Source organism: Schistocerca gregaria, chromosome 8 (genome assembly GCF_023897955.1).
Source record: "Schistocerca gregaria isolate iqSchGreg1 chromosome 8, iqSchGreg1.2, whole genome shotgun sequence".
NCBI classification, from domain to species: Eukaryota; Metazoa; Arthropoda; class Insecta; order Orthoptera; family Acrididae; genus Schistocerca; species Schistocerca gregaria.
This window is the reverse complement of record NC_064927.1, coordinates 136,484,851-136,508,395: the sequence shown is the minus strand read 5'-3', so window position 1 is coordinate 136,508,395 and position 23,545 is coordinate 136,484,851. Positions and strand designations below refer to the sequence as shown.

The 23,545-nt window shown below is 42.9% G+C and overlaps 1 protein-coding gene across 3 annotated transcripts in view; it reads left to right on the top strand.

Annotated features, from left to right (window-relative positions):
- Nucleotides 1-23,545, top strand: part of LOC126284886 (uncharacterized) — a 687,599-nt gene that overhangs the window by 418,330 nt on the left and 245,724 nt on the right. For 2 of the 3 annotated variants that reach the window (XM_049984139.1, XM_049984140.1), the window contains exon 4: nucleotides 18,151-18,195. The exons of the other annotated variant lie outside the window; for it this stretch is intronic. The gene's annotated coding sequence lies outside the window, so the exon portion shown is untranslated. The remainder of the gene's footprint in view (nucleotides 1-18,150; nucleotides 18,196-23,545) is intronic. 3 annotated transcript variants of the gene reach the window in all.

Here is a 23,545-nt window from a genome sequence, read left to right as displayed (position 1 = left end):
AGCAGCTGGCGCCACAGTGACTGTTACAAATGAGTTACTTCAAGAACTTTGGTCCGAGACAGAAACTCTATAGGGCCCATTCCAGTGACCCCAAACCACAACCGTTTGTGACTTCCGTTGTGTCAAGCGATAGTTCAGATCAGGGCAGGGTATAGGGCTGTGGTGTTTTACGATGAAAGCTGTTCCTGTTTCGATGCCAGTGATAGCCGTTTGTTGGTTAGGAGTAGGCCAGTTGAGGACGGGCGATCAATCTGTCTGCGTACTCGACACTCTGGATCTAAACGTGCGATTTCGTGCAACAGCAAGGGCAATCTTGTGATTATCCCACGCACCCTGACTGCGAATTTATACGTCACTTTGGTGATTCGACCTGTTGCGCCGCCTTTCGTGAATAGCGTTCCAAGGGTTGGTTTCCAACAGGACAACGCTGGCCCAGGTACCGCTTTTGTAACCCATCGTGCTCTACAAAGCGTGATATGCCTTGGTTTGCTCGATCACTATATCATTCTCCAACTGAAGACGCCCACAAACAGCATTAACTGTCCCTGTGTTGACTGACCAACTGTGCAACAGGCATTGAACTTTGTCCCACAAACTTACATCCGGCACCTGTACAACAGAACGCATGCAAGTTTGCATTTCATTACTCTTCATTAATTATTTTTTGGTTTTGCGATTTTTTCCGTCGATGTACTTACAAAAAATTTCACTTCTCTAGTTCAAATGGTTCAAATGGCTTTGAGCATTATAGGACTTAACAGCTGAGGTCATCAGTCCCCTAGAACTCAGAACTACTTAAACCTAACTAACCTAAGGACATCACACACATCCATGCCCGAGGGAGGATTCGAACCTGCGACCGTAGCGGTCGCGCGGTTCCAGACTGAAGCGCCTAGAGCCGCTCGGCCACTCTGGCTGGCACTTCTCTAGTAATAAGGCTATTTTCAGAGGAACAAGCACTTTTTCTTACAGCGGTTAAAACAGAAGATGATCTATAAAACGTGCTGTACTTATCTGTGAAAGTGGTAAACTGATATGATTGAAATATTGGGAGAAAATGAACTAGCGGCTCATTAATTTGTAAGCAATAGAGCAAGGCACAAATTCTTTGTCTTGGGTTAATTCGAGTATCAACGAGGCGCAATCAAACGACATTTGAAAATATAAACTTTTTGGTATGTATATGAATGTTGAACACTTATTAAACGACGCATCACAAGGAAGAAAATGCAAACGCGAAGTACCCGAGCGCAGTATCTGGGAACACATTACTTAATAAGAAGAGAAATTGAGTTATAAAGAAAGAATTAGGCATCTTTAGTTTAAACAAAGAAGTGACCCGCCAGGTTAGCCGAGAGCGCTAATGCGCTACTTCCTGGATTCGGGTATACGAGCCGGCCCCGTATCGAAGTCGCCCGCCGGCTTAACTACGGAGGCCGGTGTGCCAGTCAACCTGGATGTGGTTTTTAGGCGGTTTTCCCCGTCCCACTAAGTGAATACCGGGCTGGTCCCCATGTTCCGCCTCAGTTCCACGGCTCGCAGACATCTGAACACATTCGCACTATTCCATGGATTACACTAGACACAGACAGTTGTGGTAGACTAATTCCGTCCTTGGGGGTACGGGGTGGGGGAGAAAGGGCATCTGACCACCCATTAAACTAACCTTGCCAATTCCGATTAACCATACCGACCCTCCGTCATTGTAGGAAAAAGGCAAAAAAGAAAAGAAAAGAAGTTTAAACGAAGAAGTATTGGTGTGCAGGGAAAGATAGGAAGTGCATGTAACTAGAATATAATAAATCAGAACCGTAAAATCACTGCTGGAAGAACGGATCAAAATATACTATCTGATAAAAAATCCCCATGTAATGAGGAATTAATGACTAGATGCCGCGAGAAGCGGACGCCCCAGTATAACAGAAGGCGGGAGTATTGCTCTGTCAGTAGAAAGCGGCAACAGTAGAATGGGTCGGTCAGAAGAGTCAGTGATTGCAAGCATGGACTAGTCGCTGGATGTCACGCGAGCACCAAATCCGTCAGTGACATTTCTACCGTCCTAAAGCTGCCAAAATCGTAAGTGATTTGACTGCGAAGTTGAAAAGGAAAGGAACAACCAGAGATAAACCAAGGGCAGTTAGGCCGCGTGCGTTGACGGACAGGGGTCATCCAGCGTCAGTGACATTTCAACCATCCTAAAGCTGCCAAAGTCGTAAGTGATTTGACTGCGAAGCTGAAAAGGAAAGGAACAACCAGAGCTAAACCAAGAGCAGTTAGGCTTCGTGCGTTGACGGACAGGGGCCATCCAGCGTTTCGGAGCGTGATTGTAAAAAAGAAGACGCATGAAATCAGAGAAAGGAATCACTTGTGACTTCCAAAGTGCAGGAAGCTATAGGTAACGGGGTACAATGGTCGAGCAGCTCTTCATAAGCCACATATCTCTACAGTCAGTACTACGTGTTGCTTGAGATGTTGATGACTAGAAACTAATCATTTTAAGTGATAAATCATGCTATACTCCGTGCCAGTCCAGGGTTTGCGTTTGGTGAATGCCTGGAAAACCTTACCTGCCGTCACGTGTAGTACCACAAGTAAAGTACTCGGGAAAGGGTGTTACGGTAAGAGGTGTTTTTCAGGATCAGGGTGTGTGGTTCCGTTATTGCTCTTAAGAAAAGGCTAAGTGCGAAAGGGTATGAACATATTTTATAGGATTGAGGGCTGGGTGCAGTAGAAAAACAATAGGGAGACGACGATTATAGCATTTGTAAGGCAATGGTTTGTGGACAATAACGTTCCTGAAATGGACTGCCTTGTCCAGAGTCCCTAATGGAACGTCGACTTCGTTCCACAGTCCAGCGTTCAACATCACTACGACCTCCAGTCTCGGCTCTTGAAGAAGAATGGGCCGCCATTCCTTCACGGACATCAGACACCGCAATGGAAGGGTTCTCTACAGAGTTAATGTGAAGGTAGATACATCCCACACTCCACATTAACATCCACTAATAGTTGTCTGGATACTTTTGATCAAATGATGTAGTTGACGATTAAACGAAAACTTGAATGCAGAACGAACCAGACAAAGTACACTACTGCGTAGACTGTACAAAAAAAAGAAAAAAAACAGGTTTTACATCCGAGGTTGCATATTTTTTTCTCGGCATTTCCTTTAGCGGACGCTATCTACAGCGGAATCTGGTCTATGTCGTCACGTTGTTAACATCGTGAAAATAATAATACCGTTTCCAGTTCAACATATTTAAAGTGCTGTGACTTTTATGAACACGTTTTACAAAACTGTTGACTAGCTTACAGTGTGTTGTTGTAATTATTTTAGTCATAAGACAGGATTTCTACACATACAGTCCGACATTAACTGTTCATCGTGGGGTCAACGTGCGAAAAAACCATACCGAATAATCGACTTAAAGGGACGGAAACTGGTTGCCTTCTACTTCCTCTCGCGTCACACCAGACAGACGAATAATTTACTTCTAATACAGTAGCGACTTATTTCGCTGCTAAAAGAGCTGCTTCACCACCACACACCTAGCGAGAAAAATTAGAAGCTATGAAAAAGTTTGTCACTTTTTGCCATCCTCATGGATCTTGGACCCAAACACAAGGTAATGTGGATGATCGGTGATGCATTTAACCAGCAGTTAAGTACAAAATCTGGATTGCCAAGGCCAGTAATATTGCTGCATGTGACACTATTTTGTATGATGTGCAAATGTAAGGAAAAAAAGTTATTTCGATACCTCGAAACTGAATACAACATTCCAATGTACACAAGTGTGGTATTCATGTTTTTCAGTATAAGAAAAGTGATTAAAAAGGTTTTCTTTCTGCTCTGCGTCTGTTCCATTCGTTATTACACTACTCGCCATTAAAATTGCTACACCAAGAAGAAATGCAGATGATAAACGGGTAGTCATTGGACAAACATATCATACTAGAACTGACATGTGATTACATTTTCACGCAATTTGAGTGCACAGATCCTGAGAAATCAGTACCCAAAACAACCACCTCTGGCCGTAATAACGGCCTTGATACGCCTGGGCATTGAGCCAAACAGAGCATGGATGGCGTGTACAGGTACAGCTGCCCATACAGCTTCAACACAATACCGCAGCTTATCAAGAGTAGTGACTGGCGTATTGTGACGAGCCAGTTGCAAGGCCACCATTGACCAAACGTTTTCAGTTGGTGAGAGATTTCGAGAATGTGCTGGCCAGGGCAGCAGTCGAACATTTTCTGTATCCAGAAGGGCCCATACAGGACCTGCAACATGCGGTCGTGCATTATCCTGTTGAAATGAAAGGTTTCGCAGCGATCGAATGAAGGGTAGAGCCACGGGTCGTAACACATCTGAAATGTAACGTCCACTGTTCAAAGTGCTATCAATGCGAACAAGAGATGACCGAGACGTGTAACCAATGCCGCCCCATAACATCACGTCGGGTGATACGCCAGTATGGCGATGACGAATACACGCTTCCAATGTGCGTTCGTCGCCAAACAGGGATGCGACCATCATATGCTGTAAACAGAATCTGGATTCATCCGAAAAAATGACGCTTTGCCATTCGTTCACCCAGGTTCGTCGTTGAGTACACCATCGTAGGCGCTCCTGTCTGTGGTGCGGCGTCAAGAGTAACCGCAGCCATGGTCTCCGAGCTGATAGTCCATGCTGCTGCAAATGTCGTCCAACTGTTCGTGCAGATGGTTGTTGTCTTGCAAACGTCCCCATCTGTTCGCTCAGGCATCGAGGCGTAGCTGTACGATACGTTACAGACATGCGGATACGATGTCTGTCATCTCGACTGCTAGTGATACAAGGCTGTTGGGATCCAGCACGGCGTTCCGTATTACCCCCCTGAACCCACCGATTCCATATTCTGCTAACAGTCATTGGATCTCGACCAACGCGAGCAGCAATGTGGCGATACGATGAACCACAATCGCGATAAGCTACAATCAGACCTTTATCAAAGTCGGAAACCGGATGCTACGCATTTCTCCTCCTTACACGAGGCATCACAACAACGTTTTACCAGGCAACGCCGGTCAATTGCTGTTTGTGTATCAGAAATCGGTTGGAAACTTTTCTCATGTCTGCACTTTGTTAGGTGTCGCCACCGGCGCCAACTTTGTGTGATTGCTCTGAAAAGCTAATCATTTGCATATCACAGCATCTTCTTCCTGTCGGTTAAATTTCGCGTCTGTAGCACTTCATCTTCGTGATGTAGCAATTTTAATGGCAAGTAGTGTATAACACTGGGTTTATGGTGGTGATTACGACGATAATTCTGATTCTCACTCAAAAGAAAAAACGGATTTTTAGTTTCAGACGTCGGTATTATCTAGCAATTGTCCATAATTAAAGGCAAGTTGCCATCTTCTTGCTGATACTCAGTTCATCGTTGTACTGCTCCTGATGTAACGTCTTAGCACAAAGCTGAAAAGTGGTAAGGGGCGCCCAGCCTTGATGACGGCGTCTGGAGCCTCTGCCCACCATGCTGACAACGTACACGTGTCCAGGTCGCGGGGTCAGAGGTGCTGCCCTTGGAGACGGCAGTGAAATTCACCGCGGCAGCGGTCACCGCTGCCTCAGACGGCGGCCATCCAGTCAGCTTTCGCGGGAGCAGATTTATGCGCCGGTCGTACGACGACGGCGACGCCCGCCTCCGTGGGCGGAGTAGGACCGCCGTTGGAGGCGGCTGGAGTTGGCAGTGGCAGCCGAAGCTGCTCGTGACGCAGAGCCGCCCCGCCGCTGTCGAAATCCACTGGCTGGTCATTGCAGGTTTCTGTCCCGACTCCATCAGAAGACAGCTTTCTCCCGACCCATCTTTTCTACATTTTGATTAATTTCACCTTCTTCGTCATTCGAAGGGGTCTCCAGAAGAGAGTGCTAACCCTCAATTTAGTGAGAACTATTCTGTCAGATACAGCAAAGGACCTGCAAGAGCTGTTGAATGAATGGGCAGCGTCTCGGAAGCAGGATACAAGAGGAACAACAACAACAGAAGAACAATGGTAATAGAATTTAGTCGAATTAAATTAGGATGATGCTGAGGAAATTAGATTAGGAAACGAGATACTAAAAGTAGTAGATAATTTCTACTATTTTTTAGACACTAAAATAGTCTTTTATGGCTGAAATAGAGAGGATATAAAATGTTGACTGGCACTGCGAAGAAAAGCGTTTCTGAAGAAGAGAAATTTGTTTAACATCGAATATAGATTTAAGTGCTAGGAAGTCTTTTCTGAAGGTATTTGTATAGAGTATAGCCAAAAAGGAAAGTGAATCGTGGGGGATAAATGGTTCAGGGAGAACGGGAGCTTTTGAACTGTGGTGCTATAGAAGAACACTGAAGACTAGATGGGTACTATCGAGGAGATCCTGAATATAACTGGGGAGAGAAGAAATCCGTGGCAAACTGCATTATGAGAAGGGATCGGTTGTAAGGACACATACTGAGACGTCAAAGGATCAGCAGTTTCATATTGAAGGGAAGTCTGGGGGTAAAAACTATGGGTGAAAATCAAGAGATGAATATGGTACCAAGAGATTAGATTAGATTAATTATTCATTCCATAGACTCATAAAAGAGGGAATCCTCCTGAGTGTGGAACATGTGAGATAAACACATTACAAAAATGTAATTAGAAAAACTTGAGTTTCATTAATTTTAATGATCCTCAGTCAATAAACAGTAAAATTATGTACATGAATTAAATTTAAACTTCTAATATTTACAGGTTTAATACTTACATCTGCTTTCATTAAATCCTTCATTCAGATATTTGCTAATTTCTTGACTATTACAACCATGTATTGTTAAAAAGTAAAGTAAATTATTCATTTCAGTGATCCTCAGTTAAGAACAGTCAGATTATGTACAAGATTTAAAATTAAACTTCCACTATTTACAGACTTAAGACTTACATGTGCTTTCCATATATCCATCATTCACACAGTAGGTTGTTACTTGGCTGTTACAACCAAGTACTGTCAAAAATTAAAGTATAATAAATTTTCATTAAAATGGTCTACTGCACTTGTTGAGAAACTCAGGGATGGAATAGGAGCTGGCCACCAAAAATTCTTTTACATTATGTTTAAATTGTGCCTTGTCTGAAAGTACACTCTTAATGGTTGCTGGGAACTTATTGAAAATATGCATTGCTGAATACTGGACTGCTTTCTGGGCAAGAGAAAGTGATTTTAAATCTTTATGTATATCGTTCTTATTCCTAGTATTGATACTGTATACTAAGCAGTTAGTTGGAAAAAGAGATGTATTATTTACAAAAAAACTTCATTAAGGTTCACAGCAATGTAGGTCCCAGTGTTATTCGGAGATGATGAGGCTTGCACAGGATAGAGTAACATGGAGAGCAACATCGAACTCTTCTTCGGACTCAAGACCACAACAATAACAGCCTCATCACGCTATCTGGTATGGTTTTAACTGCAGTGTGTACTAGCACGAAGTATCTGTATTTGAACCGTTAGAAGCATTTGTCGCCTGTACTGTTGTTCCTCCTAAAAGTCTTCAGTTGCATTTTCGCTGTTTCCGCAGATATTTGCAATTTAGTTTTTGCACTGTGTAGCAGGAGGCACGCCAAACAAATACTGCTCCTTATGTCTTTCATGTGATGCACAGTGTAGACATAAAGCATCGGTTTGTTTCCCGTTACAAACAAAAAACCTTTGAGCCGGAAGTTTACGTGTAAAAACCCGTTCAACAGTCAAGATAGCATAAAATATTACTTTATTTAACACAATCTGTTTCAACAGATTTTGCTGTTATTTTCAGATCTTTAAATCTTGTAAAACAAGTTCATTTTACGCTGAACCTCACGCACAAGAGGCCAAGTGGGTAAAAAATCAGCACATTACTAAAGATTTGTAATCGCTAAAATATTTAAAAACGTATCATGACCATATAAATATTGCTCACAGATGATTGGCGCATCATACAAACACGGGACACAATAGCACATTTGTTTACATTTGCTGGACACATTCTGAACAGAGCGAATTCACTTTAATTCTCTGTAAGGTACAGTCTTACAAGTTTATGTATTCATACCATTTAGCAGTTCCAAATTAGTACACGCTGATTTAAGTTTCATCGATATTTATTAACAGGAACAATACAACACGAAGAATAACCTGTACTGCAGCAGCGAGTGAGCAGCTCTGCTGCATCGCGGTACTGCCATTACTGAAGTGCTAGTTATTCTTCGTGTTTTACTGTCTCTGTCAATGAAACGAATATTGCAGTACGCTAATGTGGAACCTATGTATGGACTGGGCGCGTAAAACGTTGCTTTAAAAATGAGCGTTGCGTAAGAGACGTGATCAGCAGTATCTGTCTGGAGTGACTCCACCTACACATTGCAAAAATTAAACTGCAGGTATCTCCAGAAACACCAGGGAAAAGGCGCCTGGCAACTCTTAGAAGGCACGCTGCTTTGGCTTGTTGTATTTATGATCTTGTCTCTGAATGAAAGCAGTGTCATGCCACACTGTATACGCTGTTTTGGCTTGACGTATTTATGTTCTTGTCTTTGAATTAAAACTGTGTTATGCCCCACTGTCAACGTGGCAGTGATGTCGAAATTTTGTAAATGAATAAAGAGACGGGTGTTTGACGAAGATGTTAATGAGACAGTGATACATTTATTGCATCAAGATTTTAAACACGACTGAAACAGCAACTGTTGAAATTCTTCAAGGTAAATGATAGCAGCCAAAAAGTTGCAGGATAAAGATTTATTAAAATCCTTGACCATGGTTTCAGTATATCTAAATATACCTCCATCAGAGGTAAAATACGCTAAAATCACATCCTACAGTGGAGATACGACGCCTTTGGCACAATTGTTTTATTTATCTTCTGCAGGATGTGATTTTAGTGTATTTTACTTCTGATGAAGGTATATTAAGATATACCGAAACCGTGGTCAAGGACTTTAATAAATCTTTATCCTGCAACTGTTTAGCTGCTATCATTTACCGTGAAGATTTCTTGTTGGTAGAGATGGAGATCCAAATTACACAAAATGAAATGCATCATATACTGAAGATACTACAACTATTATATTGCCACTCTCTAACCTCAAATGCTATAGACATAGTGTTTGTTAAAACTTGTTGGTAATTGTTAATGTTAGTGGATACGGACGCTATAAATTTTTCATTTCGGAGAAGAGCTAGAGAGGCCATTGTCGACAGCTTAGAAAATGTATGTCAAATCTTATGGGACTTACCTGCTAAGGTCATCAGTTCCTAATCTTACACACTACTCAACCTAAATTATCCTAAGGACAAACACGCACACCCTTGCCCGAGGGAGGAATCGAACCTCCGCCGGGACTAGCCGCACAGGACAGCTTAGATTTAGCAAAATGGTTCAAATGGCCCTGAGCACTATAGGACTTAACATCTGAGGTCGTCAGTCCCCTGGAACTTAGCATTACTTAAACCTAACTAACCTAAAGACATCACACACATCCATGCCCGAGGCAGGATTCGAACCTGCGACCGTAGCGGTCGCGCGGTTCCAGACTGAAGCGCTTGGAACCGCTCGGCCACTTCAGCCAGCTTAGAGTTAGGAAGAAAATATGATGGACCACAGCCTATTAAGTGAAAAGCTACACTTAAAAAAAAGCTAACACTATTTTTTCCTGAGTACTTTACACATACTCTAGTTTATTTATATTATGCCCCCTAATTCGGTATAAGTAAAGGTAGCGGAGAGGTATTCCCCACGTTGTGCTTGGTAACAGAAGCTAAAGAATACAGGCGATATACTATACGTACAAGAATCGAGGAGGAGCAATAAGATTTGAAGACTAAGAATAAAATGCTCAGATTGAAAGGGGTGTAAGATAGCGATACAGTCTTTCGCCCCTACTATTCAATCTGTATATCGAAAAAGCAATGACGGAAATAAAAGAAAGATTCAAGAGAAGGATTACAGTTCAGGGTGAAACGATATCAATGATAAGATTCGCTGATGACTTTGCTATCATCGTCAGTAAAATTGAAGAATAATTCCAGAATTCCAGCTTAATGGGTATAGAGTATGGACTGCGAATAAACTGAAAAGAAAAGTAAAGATAAGTAGCTAAAACTCAGAATAGCGAGAAACTTAACATCAAAATTTGTGGTCACGAAGCAGACGAAGTTAAGAAATTATTCTAGTTTCGAAGCAAAATAGCTTCGACGGGCGAAGCAGGGCGACATAAAAAGCAGACTAGCACATACAACGGGAGCCCTCCTGGCCAAGATGAGTCTGCTGATATCAAACGTGCGTGTATCCCTGTATTTCAACAAAAAAATTCTTGGAATGTCCGTTTCGAGCACAGCATTGTACGCCAGTGAAACATGGACTGTGGGAAAACTGCAACAGAAGAGAATCGAAGCGTTTGAGATTGTGATTTAAAGAATGTTGGAAATTAGGTGGACAGATAAGGTATGCATTGAAGAGGTTCTCCGCTGATTCGGCGAGGAAAGAAATATACGGAAAACAATGACAAGAATAAGGGACAGGGTGGTAGGACATCTGTTAAGACAGCACGGAATAAACATCCTGATTTCTTTCTATAATATCTTTCCACCTTACACGCAATCTTAAGCTGTCAATTTAATGGAGTAGGTCAATCCTTTTTAGCTAAGCAGTATGCTATACGCATAGAAACGGTTAAGAAGTATTAGAAAATTATTTACTTGTAACATTGTCCATAACATCGTGCTTTGGGACTGTCTTCATCAAAAAGCAGATGGATGCTAGAACTAGCTGTAGAGGTAATAGCTGTAGAGATGTCAGTGACTGGAGTATATTCAGCACATAATTGAGGACGTAGGGTGCCAGTGCTAATCTGAGATGAAGTGGTTGGCAAAGGAGAGGAATTCGTGGAGGCCACCTCAAACCAGTCAGAAGACTGATCACTCAAAAAATCTCGGTAATAATATTCCCACTGCTGAAAAAGAGGTAATGCTCCTTTGTGAATGTTTAAGCATTATTACTATAATATTTTTTTTAAATTATCACCAGCGCCTCTGGTCAGTCTGAAGGCAGTTCCAAAGCACAATATTAGGGACGATGTTACTAGTAAATAATTTTCTAGTACTTCTTAACCATTTCTATACGTATGACTTTTGCTTAGCTAAAAAGAATTTTTCTATCTACTCCACTAAATTGTATTTTCAACAAGGAAGTCTTAAGCATGAGTATAAGCGGGGAAAGAGATTTTAGAAATGAATCAGGATCTTTAATATAATTGACCTTCCGGCTTTCAAGCAGAATAAATGACTGGATTACAGGCAACACAGCATTACATACGCACTTCGCTCACTGCCTAGACCCCGTTACCTCGCAGGAGGAATCAGAAAAGACGTCTAGCATGGCCGAAAACTGTCAGTGCACAGTTTTTCTCCAGCAAAAGTTGTTTCCAATGACGTGAACTAATACACCTACACATGTGTAGACACTGTATTTTACCGCGTCACATACTCGCAACGCTACCTGGTGGCATTCAGTTTCGCGGTGGGCAGTCGTCATATGTTTTCTCTTTGGCATGTACAAAAATATAGTAAGTCTTCATAATTCTGTGCAGTTCTTACGTCCATCTAAAGTGTGATGGCAGAAGCACAACCGTCCACTCAAAGAGCTTCATAGTTTACTATTCATATACGTTTCATCTACTCATAAATAATGTTACCTGCCGAAAATAGCTTGTAAGAGAGGGTTATGTCCGAATGTCAACCAATGGAATAGCTTTGGTTCACATACATTCTTATTTATGTTTCATTTACGTTTCAGTCTTGTTTCTTGGGTAGCATCAGATATCGTACAGTTTAATTTGAAGAATTAAGGATAATTTTGGAAGCCTTATGATCGAATAAGTCATGTTATGATTTATAGAACTGCACCTTCCATACCAAAATGTTATACAAGGTGTTATTGACAAATTCGAAATAAAACGAATTAAAGTCGTTATGATAGCATTAGCTCTTTATTGCATTCCATTCAAAGACTCACGACCAACTTCCCACCTTGAAGGTGCATCTTCAGGGGCATTTCTGCATAAAGTACTTACAATCTTTGTACAATGAAAAATCATAAATGCATTTTTAAAGCCTTAAAAATCAATCCACAAAATCTATGCTGTGGAGGTGTTGTTATACGCCCACATGTTAAATAAATTTTTTAAAAATTCGTTACGAATGACATTATGTGGTACTGCTCATCGTCAGTTTTTATATCAATTACTTCATGCCTGATGAGAATTACGGCGTTTAAAGAGGCAGCCATAAACGAGTGACCCCTCAACTGTCGACATCACACCAGAAAGCTGTTAAACTTCGATGGCGGGCGTCCTAAAATCAGTCGTAGCAGAGACAGCTAAACGATTATTCTTGTTAGTATGTAGAGGCTATGAGACTGTAGTTTTGTAAACATATCAACAACACATTCCTGAAGAGAGTAGGGGCAGATTAATACGAGAATTATCACACATTCTATAGCTCATGCATTCATGTTGCTGACCAGAATAATATATAAAGGAAAAGAAAATAATATTCAGTAGCTTTTAGAAGACGGTCAATTCAATTTTAGGAAAGTTAAGGCATCAGAAGGCAAATCTCAAATTACCATTGATGATGAAAGCATTACCTACAAAAATTATTGACCTATCAAAAGTATTCGATGACATAAAGTGTTGCAAGATTTAAACCCTCAGAAAAAAGTATAAAAATAGACAAGGATGGATAATGTAAAACACAAAAAAAATCCAAGAGGAAAAAATGAGAATGAAGGACAAGAAGAAAAATCCTCTGATTAGAAAGGCCGCAAGGCAGTCTTTCTCGTTTATCCATACTTGTATTCGTATAACGAAGAAACAATGAAGGAAATGAAAGAAAACGATCAGTTGTGAGATTAAAATCCTAGATGAAAGGATATTAATCGATAGATTCACTGATGACATTACTATTCTGTGAGATTGTGAGAAAGAATTACAGGAAATGTTGGACCGAATGATATGTCTATTGAGCACACAAAACGAGTTACGGGCAAACCAAAGACAGACAAAAATTGAGGGGCATCAGCAACAAAGTGGTAACAAAATTAACATCGAACTGAGGGACCACATAGAGGCAAAGTGAAATTCGGCTGTCTTGAAACTGAAGTAACACAAGATGAGCGAAACAAGGAGCATATAAGAAGCAGACTAACACGGAATAAGACCGTATTCCTCTCTATATGAAATCTACTCGTGTCAGACATAATTTGAGGAAGAAACGACTGGGCTACAGCATTTTATGAAGTGAATAACAGTGAAGACACGGAAAATAAGAAAATAGAAACTTTTCACATGTGGTGTTACAGAAAGATGGCGAATATTGAAATGATGATAAATGAGAAGGTCCTCAGAAGAATGAACAAGGAAAAGATTAGATGCACTCTACAAGAAAGGACAAGGTGATGGGCAGGTATTGAGGCGTCTAGGTACAATTTCCATGGTGCCAGAAGGAGTCATAGAGGACGAAATCTGCAGAGGAAGATAAGGGATTGGACATTAAGCGGAGCTACTCTGACATGAATATGTTAGCACTGGAGAAGCGTTCTTAGTGGTCTATATCGAACCAAACAAAAGACTGATGACTCAAAAAAAGTGCTACATCATCTCTCTCTCTCTCTCTCTCTCTCTCTCTCTCTCTCTCTCTCACACACACACACACACACACACACACACACACACACACACACTTACATTGTTATAAGTTTTAGGAATATTAGATTTTTCGTTAGTTCACAAAACTTATACTACAGAACGTTCTCCGTGAGACAGGGTGTTCTAAAATTCCCATTACAGGCTTCTAGGACATACAGAGGGGAGTGAGTACATAATATTTTTGACGGTGTCAATTCAAGCGTGCGACGTGTCTACGACTGCCGAAGGAAAGAGAGTATCAGAGTTGCTTATCCTGGTATGCAATAGGGTAGATAGGATGACGGGTACTACGTCAGTCGTACATATGATGTCACTTAACGTCTGCCTTGCTGTAAGATGATGCACCACTTCACTTCTCACGTGGCGTTCGGAGATATCTCAACAGTCGATATGGTGAAAGATGTACAGGCCGAGGAGGTCCAACTGGGTGACCGCCGCAGTTGCCAAAATTAAATCCGATGGGCTACTTCCTGTGGGGTCATGTTTAATGTAGGAGACTCCTGTAGAAACAGAGGAAGATCTGCTGGCACGAGTCTGGGCGCTGCAATAGAAACTGGAGAGACACGGGTGGGATGGAATGTGTATACCAGGCCATGCTTCATAGGTCCAGTGTCTGTAACAAGCTGCTGTTGTAATGCATCAGTACTGTTCTATATGTTCACTATATTGGGATTTTTATTTTGGTATAACGTAAACAAGTAATGTTTAAATGTTAGTACAAACAAATGTGCTTTAGTGATAAATGGGTGTTTCCTTGTTTCCTTTCGAGCTGTTACGTAGTAGCTGTAAAGCGTCACGCCTAAATCAATTCCTGAAGCAGAAGCGGATGTGTTAAACATCTGAACTGGAACCGTCGTACAACAGAAACGGTACGTTTCCGGTCATGGGTTCTTATGCAAAATACTATGTACTCACTCCCCTCTACAAGACCTAAAAGTTTCAACGCGAATTTCCGAACACCTTGTATGTCCCGCCGGACGCTACTTAAATAATTATACACTGATCAGCCGACCCACTATACGTATAATCCCGTCCAGGTGGTAGCAGCGTCACCTGGCTGGGATAGACGGCTAGTCAGACACATCCATGGTGCTTTGAGTATCAGTGAGCATGCTGTCCGAATGTGGAATGGAGATGGCGCTCGATCTACCTGAGTCTGACCGAGGACAGAGTGTGATCGCCCGGAGGCTCGGCAGGAGCATTTCGGGATCTGCACTACTTGCTGGCTGTTCAAGGAGTGCTGTGGTGAGTGTCTTCAACACGTGGCGAAAAGACGTCCAGCCGCCGCAGGATTGGGCAGCCCTTCCTCATTACAGACGTCGGACGTCGTAGGCTGGATAGCTTGGTACAACATGATTGGCGGCAAACTGTTGCGGAACTGACATCAGACTTTAAAGCTGGACAGAGCACAAGTGTGTCTGAACACACAGTGCATCCAACTCTCCTAATGATGGGCCTCCGCAGCTGACGATCCATGCATGTGCTAATGTTAACATCACGACATCGACAATTGTGACTGAAATGGGCATGTGACCATCGGCACTGGACTTTTTCGCAATGGCAGAACGCTGCATGGTCTGATGAAGCCCAATACCTTCTTCTTCATACCGATGGGAGGACGTGAATCCGACGTCTTCCAGGATAGCAGCTCCTTGACACCTGTTCTGTGAGACAGAGACAAGCTGGCGGTGACTTCATTATTCTCTGGGGAACATTCGCGTGGGCATCCATGAGTCCAGTGCAGCTCTTCCGACGCACCATGACGGCCAAGAAATATCGTACACAGGTTGCAGACCACGTACATCACTTCATGACGAACATGTTTCCAGAAGTGTGATGGAGTGGTTCGAGGAACACAGTGGCGAGTTACATTTGATGTACTGCCCCTCCCCCCCCCCCCCCCCCCCCCAATTCTTCAGGTCAAAACACAACTGGGATGTAACTGAACGTGGCGTTAGAGCTCATCGCCTCCCTATCCGGAAGTTATGGGAATTAGGTGACTTGCGTGTGGAGGTGTGGCGACAACTCACTCCAGCGACCTTCCACGTTCTCATTGCTTCCATGCCACGAATGCCACGATGCTTCGCTGCTGTTATTCGTGCCAGAGGTGGACATAACGGCTGTTAGATAGATGGGCATAATGTTCTGGCTGACCAGTGTGTGCTTCTCTCTAAACTTTCATGCCATGAAAAATAAACGTTGTGCTGATGCAAGTAGGTAGTCACGTTTCGAACTCTCAAGAGTTCGTGCTCATTTACGTTGAGATTTTTTCTGCACCAAAGAGGATGTGGTTAATATATCCTCAGCTGTAGGTCCAATTTTTCGTATCCTCCACGCTTATCCAAATGGCTCTAAGCACTATAGGACTTAACATCTGAGGTCATCAGTCCCCTAGACTTAGAACTACTTAAACCTAATTAACCTAAGGATATCAGACACATTCATGCTCGAGGCAGTATTCCAGCTTGCGATCGCAGCAGCAGCGTGGTCCCGGACTGAAGCGCCTAGAACCGCTCGGCCACAAAGGGGCAGCTCCACGCTTATTCAAATGAAATATTTTTATAGCATTCATGATTAAACTTCAGTTCACGGAGTACCTGCAATAAGTTTTCTGGAAGACTTAATTGTCGATTACAATTAATGTCAGGGAGTCTGTTCCTCTGCAGTCACTGTCCGGTAGACAATCATTTCTTCAGATGGTTCAAATGGCTCTGAGCACTATCGAACTAAACATCTGAGGTCATCAGTCCCCTAGAACGTAGAACTACTTAAACCTAACTAACCTAAGAACATCACACACATCCATGCCCGAGGCAGGATTCCAACCTGCGACCGTAGCAGTCACGCGGTTCCGGACTGGAGCGCCTAGAACCGCTCGACCACCGCCGCCGGTAATCATTTCTTCGTAATTATATTTCTAGAGTTGCATAACTATTCATTGTGCCTTTTTATCGCCTATACCCGCCCAGATAGATGTACGTGTTGAAGTGACTGCTTCCGGCGCTTCCGGGACGTGGAGGTATGATGGAGCCGGCCGTGGTGGCCGAGCGGTTCTAGGCGCTAGAGTCTGGAACCGCGAGACCGCTACGGTCGCAGGTTCGAATCCTGCCTCGGGCATGGATGTGTGTGATGTCCTTAGGTTAGTTAGGCTTAAGTAGTTCTAAGTCCTAGGTGCCTGATGACCTCAGAAGTTAAGTCCCATATTGCTCAGAGCCATTTGAACAATTTTTTTGAGGAATGTTGTCTTCAGATCGAATACGCTCGGCGTATTAACGACGAGGGGTTGGCGCGCCAGCCAGCCTCGATATGGTTTTTAGGGGGTTTCCCACATCGCACTCGATGAATACTGGGCTGGTCCCCACATTCCACGTCAGATACAGGCTACACAAGAATGTAGAACACGCTTTCACACTTGCACATAGAATTTACTCTAAACGCACCAGCATCAGTATTCCAAGTGCTCCAACAGGTGTAAATCCATAAAATTTACCGCCAGGTGCCGGCCAAGGAGACTGCGCCGCGAGTGGAAGCCACCCGGTCTCAGACGTCTTGTCCCGGTCCGCGGGGCTCCCCCCTGTCGGAGGTTCGAGTCCTCCCTCGAGCATGGGTGTGTGTGTGTGTCGTCCTTAGCGTAAGTCAGTTTAAGTTCGATTAAATAGTGTGTATGCTTAGGGACCGATGACCTCAGCAGTTTGGTCCCATAAGACCTTACCACAAAATTTCCGATTCCAATGAGATTGCCGTGTCGTCGAAGCTTTCATTTTTGTGTGTAATACTGCTGTTATGTATGGAAAAGCCACTCTCTCAGTCAACAGAAAATCCGATGATGATAGCGAAAGAATTAACAGCGTGAGAACTGAAATGCCTCGAAAGAACTTTTTTTTTCAGCAACGAAGTTTTTGCCATCTGAAGATAAATAATATTTGTGCGAACCATTTCATTACTGACTATTATCGTGACGTCAAAAATACTTAAAAGAGTAAAGAGGAAAGAAAAGTCCGCTCCTTCAAACGAAAAGGGGAAACACTGTTTCTCGTTGTGTCATCAGCAACTCTTCACTACAAATGTATCATTCTGATGACAGAAAGTGACAAGAAGGAGAGATATTTCTCGACAGGGCGAATAAGGCCGACAGCCGCGCAGGAGATTAGCATAACGTGGCGTGTCGCGTCCTATACGCTTCTACCTGCCGGGAGAAACGGCGCGACGAAGCAAATCATTTCGGTACGCTGCGCCGCTGCCACTTGTAAGCTGGTGACCTCAGCAATGACACCGCTCTTCCTAGAAATTACGACGTCCTCGCAGACACGTCTTTCCTCATACTTATTAACCTACGTTGAAATAAACCTTTCCACGCAGAAAGAGTGACAAACATATTTCTTTTTGTTTCAGATTCCTGCTGTGGCCAGTTTCTCTGGCGCTGAATTTCGTCAGATGGTTGGTACATTCGATCGCACTTTTTATACGCCATTTTTAACCTGTCTATTTCCATGAACTTCCTTTGTGAAAGATATCTTTTTCTTTCTCTATCACCCGATGTTTGTCTTCCTCATGTTTCTTCGTTCTTTTATGGAATCAAATTTAAAATAGATCTAGAATGTACTTTTCCGGTTTCTGCTTCGCACTGATCTCATTAGCTGATTACTTACATACGACGACTCTCGTTCCGACTGTTATGCCATTTTCGAATGACCCCACAACATTAATGCTGCAACAATTTTTTCTATAATGTAATAAATCAGTGGCTTACGTCTGTGTTAGCAATATTGTTTTATTGAGTGTTTTTCTCTGTTTTTGTACTGTTGAAGTTCGTCAGATCTTGACGTATGGTGCTCAATTTTGGCATCTACTTTCGTTTGACATCAAAACTTACTTCAGAGTCCACTCCACTGATGCCTATATGTTTACAGTGAGTTTACATCCAAAATTTTATTACTCTGTGTGTTCAATGTATTGTGCAAAGATATAATTTGTGTTGAGAGTTCTCCTGTTCTTAATTTATTTGCCGGCCGAGGTGTCCGTGCGGTTCTAGGCGCTTCAGTCTGGAACCGCGCGACCGCTACGGTCGCAGGTTCGCATCCTGCCTCGCGCATGGATGTGTGTGATGTCCTTAGGTTAGTTGGGTTTAAGTAGTGCTAAGTTCTAGGGGACTGATAACCTCAGATGTTAAGTCCCATAGTGCTCAGAGCCATTTGAACCGTTAATTTACTTCCTGGCATCGCGAGGTGCTGAAGGAAGTCAATAAAGATATTTAAATCTCGTTCGTGCTGTAGTTCCGTTTCTTAATCAAGAATTTGCACTGATAAGCTAACAAATTATGATCTCTGCCCAACGTGACGATGGATGCCACTTGATGATTTTGCGGGTGCGTGATGCGTTAACAAAAGTAAGTAAGCGGAGCAGACCCACACGGTGGATCACACTAGCGAAGATATGAGCTGCATATCGAAAAATCCATTGAGATAAGATATTTTGATAAATGGCAGATTACGCAGAGCCCGTGAACGAGCATCTTGAAAACGGCGAGGATGGTCGAACGTTCACGTGCTACGTGAGCATCTACGGAAAGATATAGAAGGACAGTGAAACTGCCATTAGGCGCTAAATGGTTGGCTGTCCACGATTCTTCACAGAACATAGTGTTCGGAGACTTGTCTGCTCTGTAATGTAGGATAGATGGTGATCTGTTGCATCTCTGGCGGAAGATCACAATGCTGTTGCACGCACTAGTGTTTCGGATCCCACCGTTCATCGTACATTGTTGAACATGGAGCGCCTTAGCAGACCACCCCTACGTGCTGACATATTGAATCAATGACATCAACACTTACGATTGCAGTGAGCACGGAACCATCGGGATTCGAGCGTCGATCAATGAAAACATGCCGGCTCTTTGGGTAAATTATATTTTTGCTACACTATGTCGCATGTCGTTTCCAAAAACGCCGTCGTATACGTCAGTGGAGTGGACCTTGCTTTAGTAAGTTTTCTGGTCAAACGAAAGTCGGTGCAAATAGAAACGTCAAGTTCTGACAAAATTCAACTCCACAAAAACTGAGAAACACTATCAGAAAAACAGACCAGGACACTACATAGTGACATCTAAAACGTAAAGGCTAGGAAAGTAATGTCCAATCGGTCGCGAAATGGAAACCAAAGTTAGACATTTGTCGTTGGTCCCGTTCTTGCAGGAAGTTGATGTTTTACCACACTCCTGATATTCACGGTACACTCGTGAAATGATCGTACTGAAAAATCCCCACTTCATCGCTACCTCTGAGATCCCACTCTCGTGCGCCGACTATAACACCACGTTCAAACTCACTTAAATCTCGATAACCTTCCATAGTAGCAGCAGTGACTGATCTAACAACTGAGCCAGATGCTTTTTGTCTTATATAGGCGTTGCCGACCACAGCGCCATATTCTGCCTGTTTACATATCTCTGTATTTGAATAAGCATGCTTATACCAGTTTCTTTGGCGCTACAGTGTATGTCTCTTTCGTCCTCCCTTACAGGACCTGCTATGAAGATATAAGACAGCACTTTGTAATCCCTAACATTCACTCACAAATGAACCTGAAACACATGAATCACCTCATACATAATCAGAATTATCATAAAGTCTCTAATTTTCGACAACACTAACTTGCTTGTACTGGATGTAAGATATACTTAAGAAACTGAGAAATGCTGCTACTGAAGGCAGCTTGTTTGAATAACGGTTCTGCCGAATGCAAAATCCGTTTACTAATTTGTGATCATATCAACTGCAGATGAAATTAAGTATATAGGAGTGCGTGGGAGTAACCTACAAAGGCAGTACTCACCGAAGTCACAAAACTTATGAGCTAGCGATATGCACATATACAATTTGCGGTATAAACCGCGAACACAAGGTATAAAAGGGCAATTATTTGGCGAAGCCGTCATTTGTACTCAGATGCTTCATGTGCAAAAGTTTACAACGTCATTATTGCCGCACAACGGGAATTAACAGATGAACGCGGAATGGTAGTTGCAGCTATATGCATGGGACATTCCATTTCTGAAATCCTTAGGGAATTCAAAATTACGAGATTCACAGTCTCAAGAAAGTGCCGAGAATACCAAAGTTCAGACATTATCTCTCACCACGGGGAGTGCAGTGGCCTATGATCTTCACTTGCAATGGCGTAGAGTTGTTAGTGCTAATAGACAAGCAAAACTACCTGAAATAACCACAGAGGTCAAAGTGGAACTTAGGATGAACATATCCGTTAGGGCGTTGCGACGAAATTTGGCATTAATGGACTATGGTAGTAGATGACCGACGCGAATGCCTTTGCTAACAGCACATCACCTGCAGCGCCTCTCCTGGGCTCGTGAGCACATTGATTAGATCCTAGACGACTGGAAACTGTGGCCTATGACTCGCGATTTCAGTTGACAGGAGTTGATGTTAGGGTTGGTGTGTGGCGTAGATCCTACGAAGCCATGGACTCGTGCTGTCAGCAAGACACCATGCAAGCTGGTGGTGGCGCCAGAATGGTGTGGGCTACGTTTACATTGAATGGACTGGGCCATCCGGTCCAACCTATCATTGATTGTTAATGGTTATGTTCGGCTACTTGGGGGCCATACGCAATCATTCATGGATTTCATATTCCTAAACATCGATGTCATGTCACTGAGCTATAATTGTTTGCGATTGGTTTGAAGACGATTCTGGACAATTAGAGCGAATGATTTACCCGCCAAGATCGCCAGACATGAATCCAGTCAAACATTTATGGGACATAATCAAGAGGTCAGTTGGTTCACAACACTCTTGCATTTTTTTTTTTTTTTTTTTTTTGAATCATCAGTCATCTGACTGGTTTGATGCCGCCTGTCACGAATTCCTCTCCTGTGCCAATCTGTTTATCCCAGTGTAACATGTACAATCTACATCCTCAATTTACTGGATGTATTCCAAACTCTGTCTTTATCTACAGTTTTTGCTTTCTACAACTCCCTCTAGTACCATGGAAGCTATTCCGTGATGTCTTAACAGATGTCCTATCATCCTGCCCCTTCTACTAGTTTACACATATTCCTTTCCTCTCCGATTCTGCTCAGAATTTCATCATTCCTTACCTTATCAGTCCACCCAATTTTCAACATTCACCTATAGCACCGCATCTGAAATCCTTCGTTTCTCTTCTGCTCCGGTTTTCCCACAGTCCGTGCGTCACTAGCATACGATGCTGTACTCCAGACGTACATCCTCAGAAATTTCTTCTTCAAATTAAGACCTGTCTGTGTTTGATACTGGTCTGTTGGCCAGGAATACCCTTTTTGCTAGTACTAGTCTGCTTTTGATGTCCTCGTTGCTCTGTCCGTCATTGGTTATGTTATTGCCTAGATACCAGAATTCCTTGACTTCATCTACTTCGTGATCATCGATCCTGATATTAAGTTTCTCACTGTTTTCATTTCTGCTACTTCTCATTACTTTCGTCTTTCTTTGGTTGACTCTCAATCCATGTTCTGTACTCATTACGCTGTTCATTCCATTCAGTATATAATGTATTTCTTCTTCACTTTTACTCAGGATAGCAATGTCGTCAGCGAATGTTATCATTGATATCCTTTCATCTTGAATTTTAGTTCCACTCCTGAACCTTTCATTTATTTCCATCATTGCCAACTTTTACGCCAACTTTTTTCAGAATTTCGAACATCTTGCACCATTTTACGTTGGTGAAGGCTTTTCTCAGGCCGACAAATCCCATGAACTTTTCTTGATTTTTCTTTAGTCTTGCTTCCGTTATCAACCGCAACGTCAGAACTGCCTCTGTCGGGCGTTTACGTTTCCTAAAGCCAAACTGATCATCATATAACACGTCCTCAATTTCCTTTTACATTCTTCTGTATATTATTCTTGTAAGCAACCTGGATACATGAGCTGATATGCTGATTGTGTAATTATGGACGGCTATAGAGGCAGCATGTCTCAGTATTTCTGCAGGGGCTTCCAACGACCTGTTTGAGTGCATGCCACGTCCAGTTGCTGTGGGGGCAAGAACCAACAATCTCGTAGGTCATTAGAGGTGTGCAGGGTCCACGTGTACAGAGAAGTTTTAAAAACCTACGGAAGCCAGTTGAAATTAGTGATCCCTGTGATACAGTGGACATTTAGGCGACGTATCTAGCTACGTGTACAGGAGCCTCAAGATAGTGCCAAAACCACGAAAATGACAGTAATTAGAATATTTAGTAAAATATTGGGGTGGGGATGATAATGTGGAAAGAGAACTGGAAGAGAAAGGGATGGCAACAAAGGGGGAATGGAGGATATGGACGCAAATAAGTGGGGCAAGAGGAAGTGGATAGAGAAGGGGCAGAGGAGCAGACGGACAGATAGGAAAGAGGAAGCAGTGAAAGAGGAGAGAAGATGGATAGGGAAGGAGGAGATGGAATGAGAGTGGGGGAAGAGGAGATAGAGGAGATGATGGACAGAGAGAGGGAGGAGGAGATACGGGGGTGATGAGTAAAAGTGGTGACAGGAGGAGGATATGGACCGAGCGGGAGACGGACAGGGAGACAGGAAATGAAGGAGGAGATGGACAGATAGGGCGGGGAAGAGGACATAGGCTGAGGAGGATGCAGAGGGGGAAAATGATACGGATTTAAGGGGAGGAGCAGATGGGCGGAGAGAGGGGCAGGAGGAGATGGACAGTGATAAGGTGAAGGGGAGAGATGGAAGAAATGAACAGAGAGAGGGTGGAGAAAAAGATGGACAGAGAGCGGGATAGAGGAGAT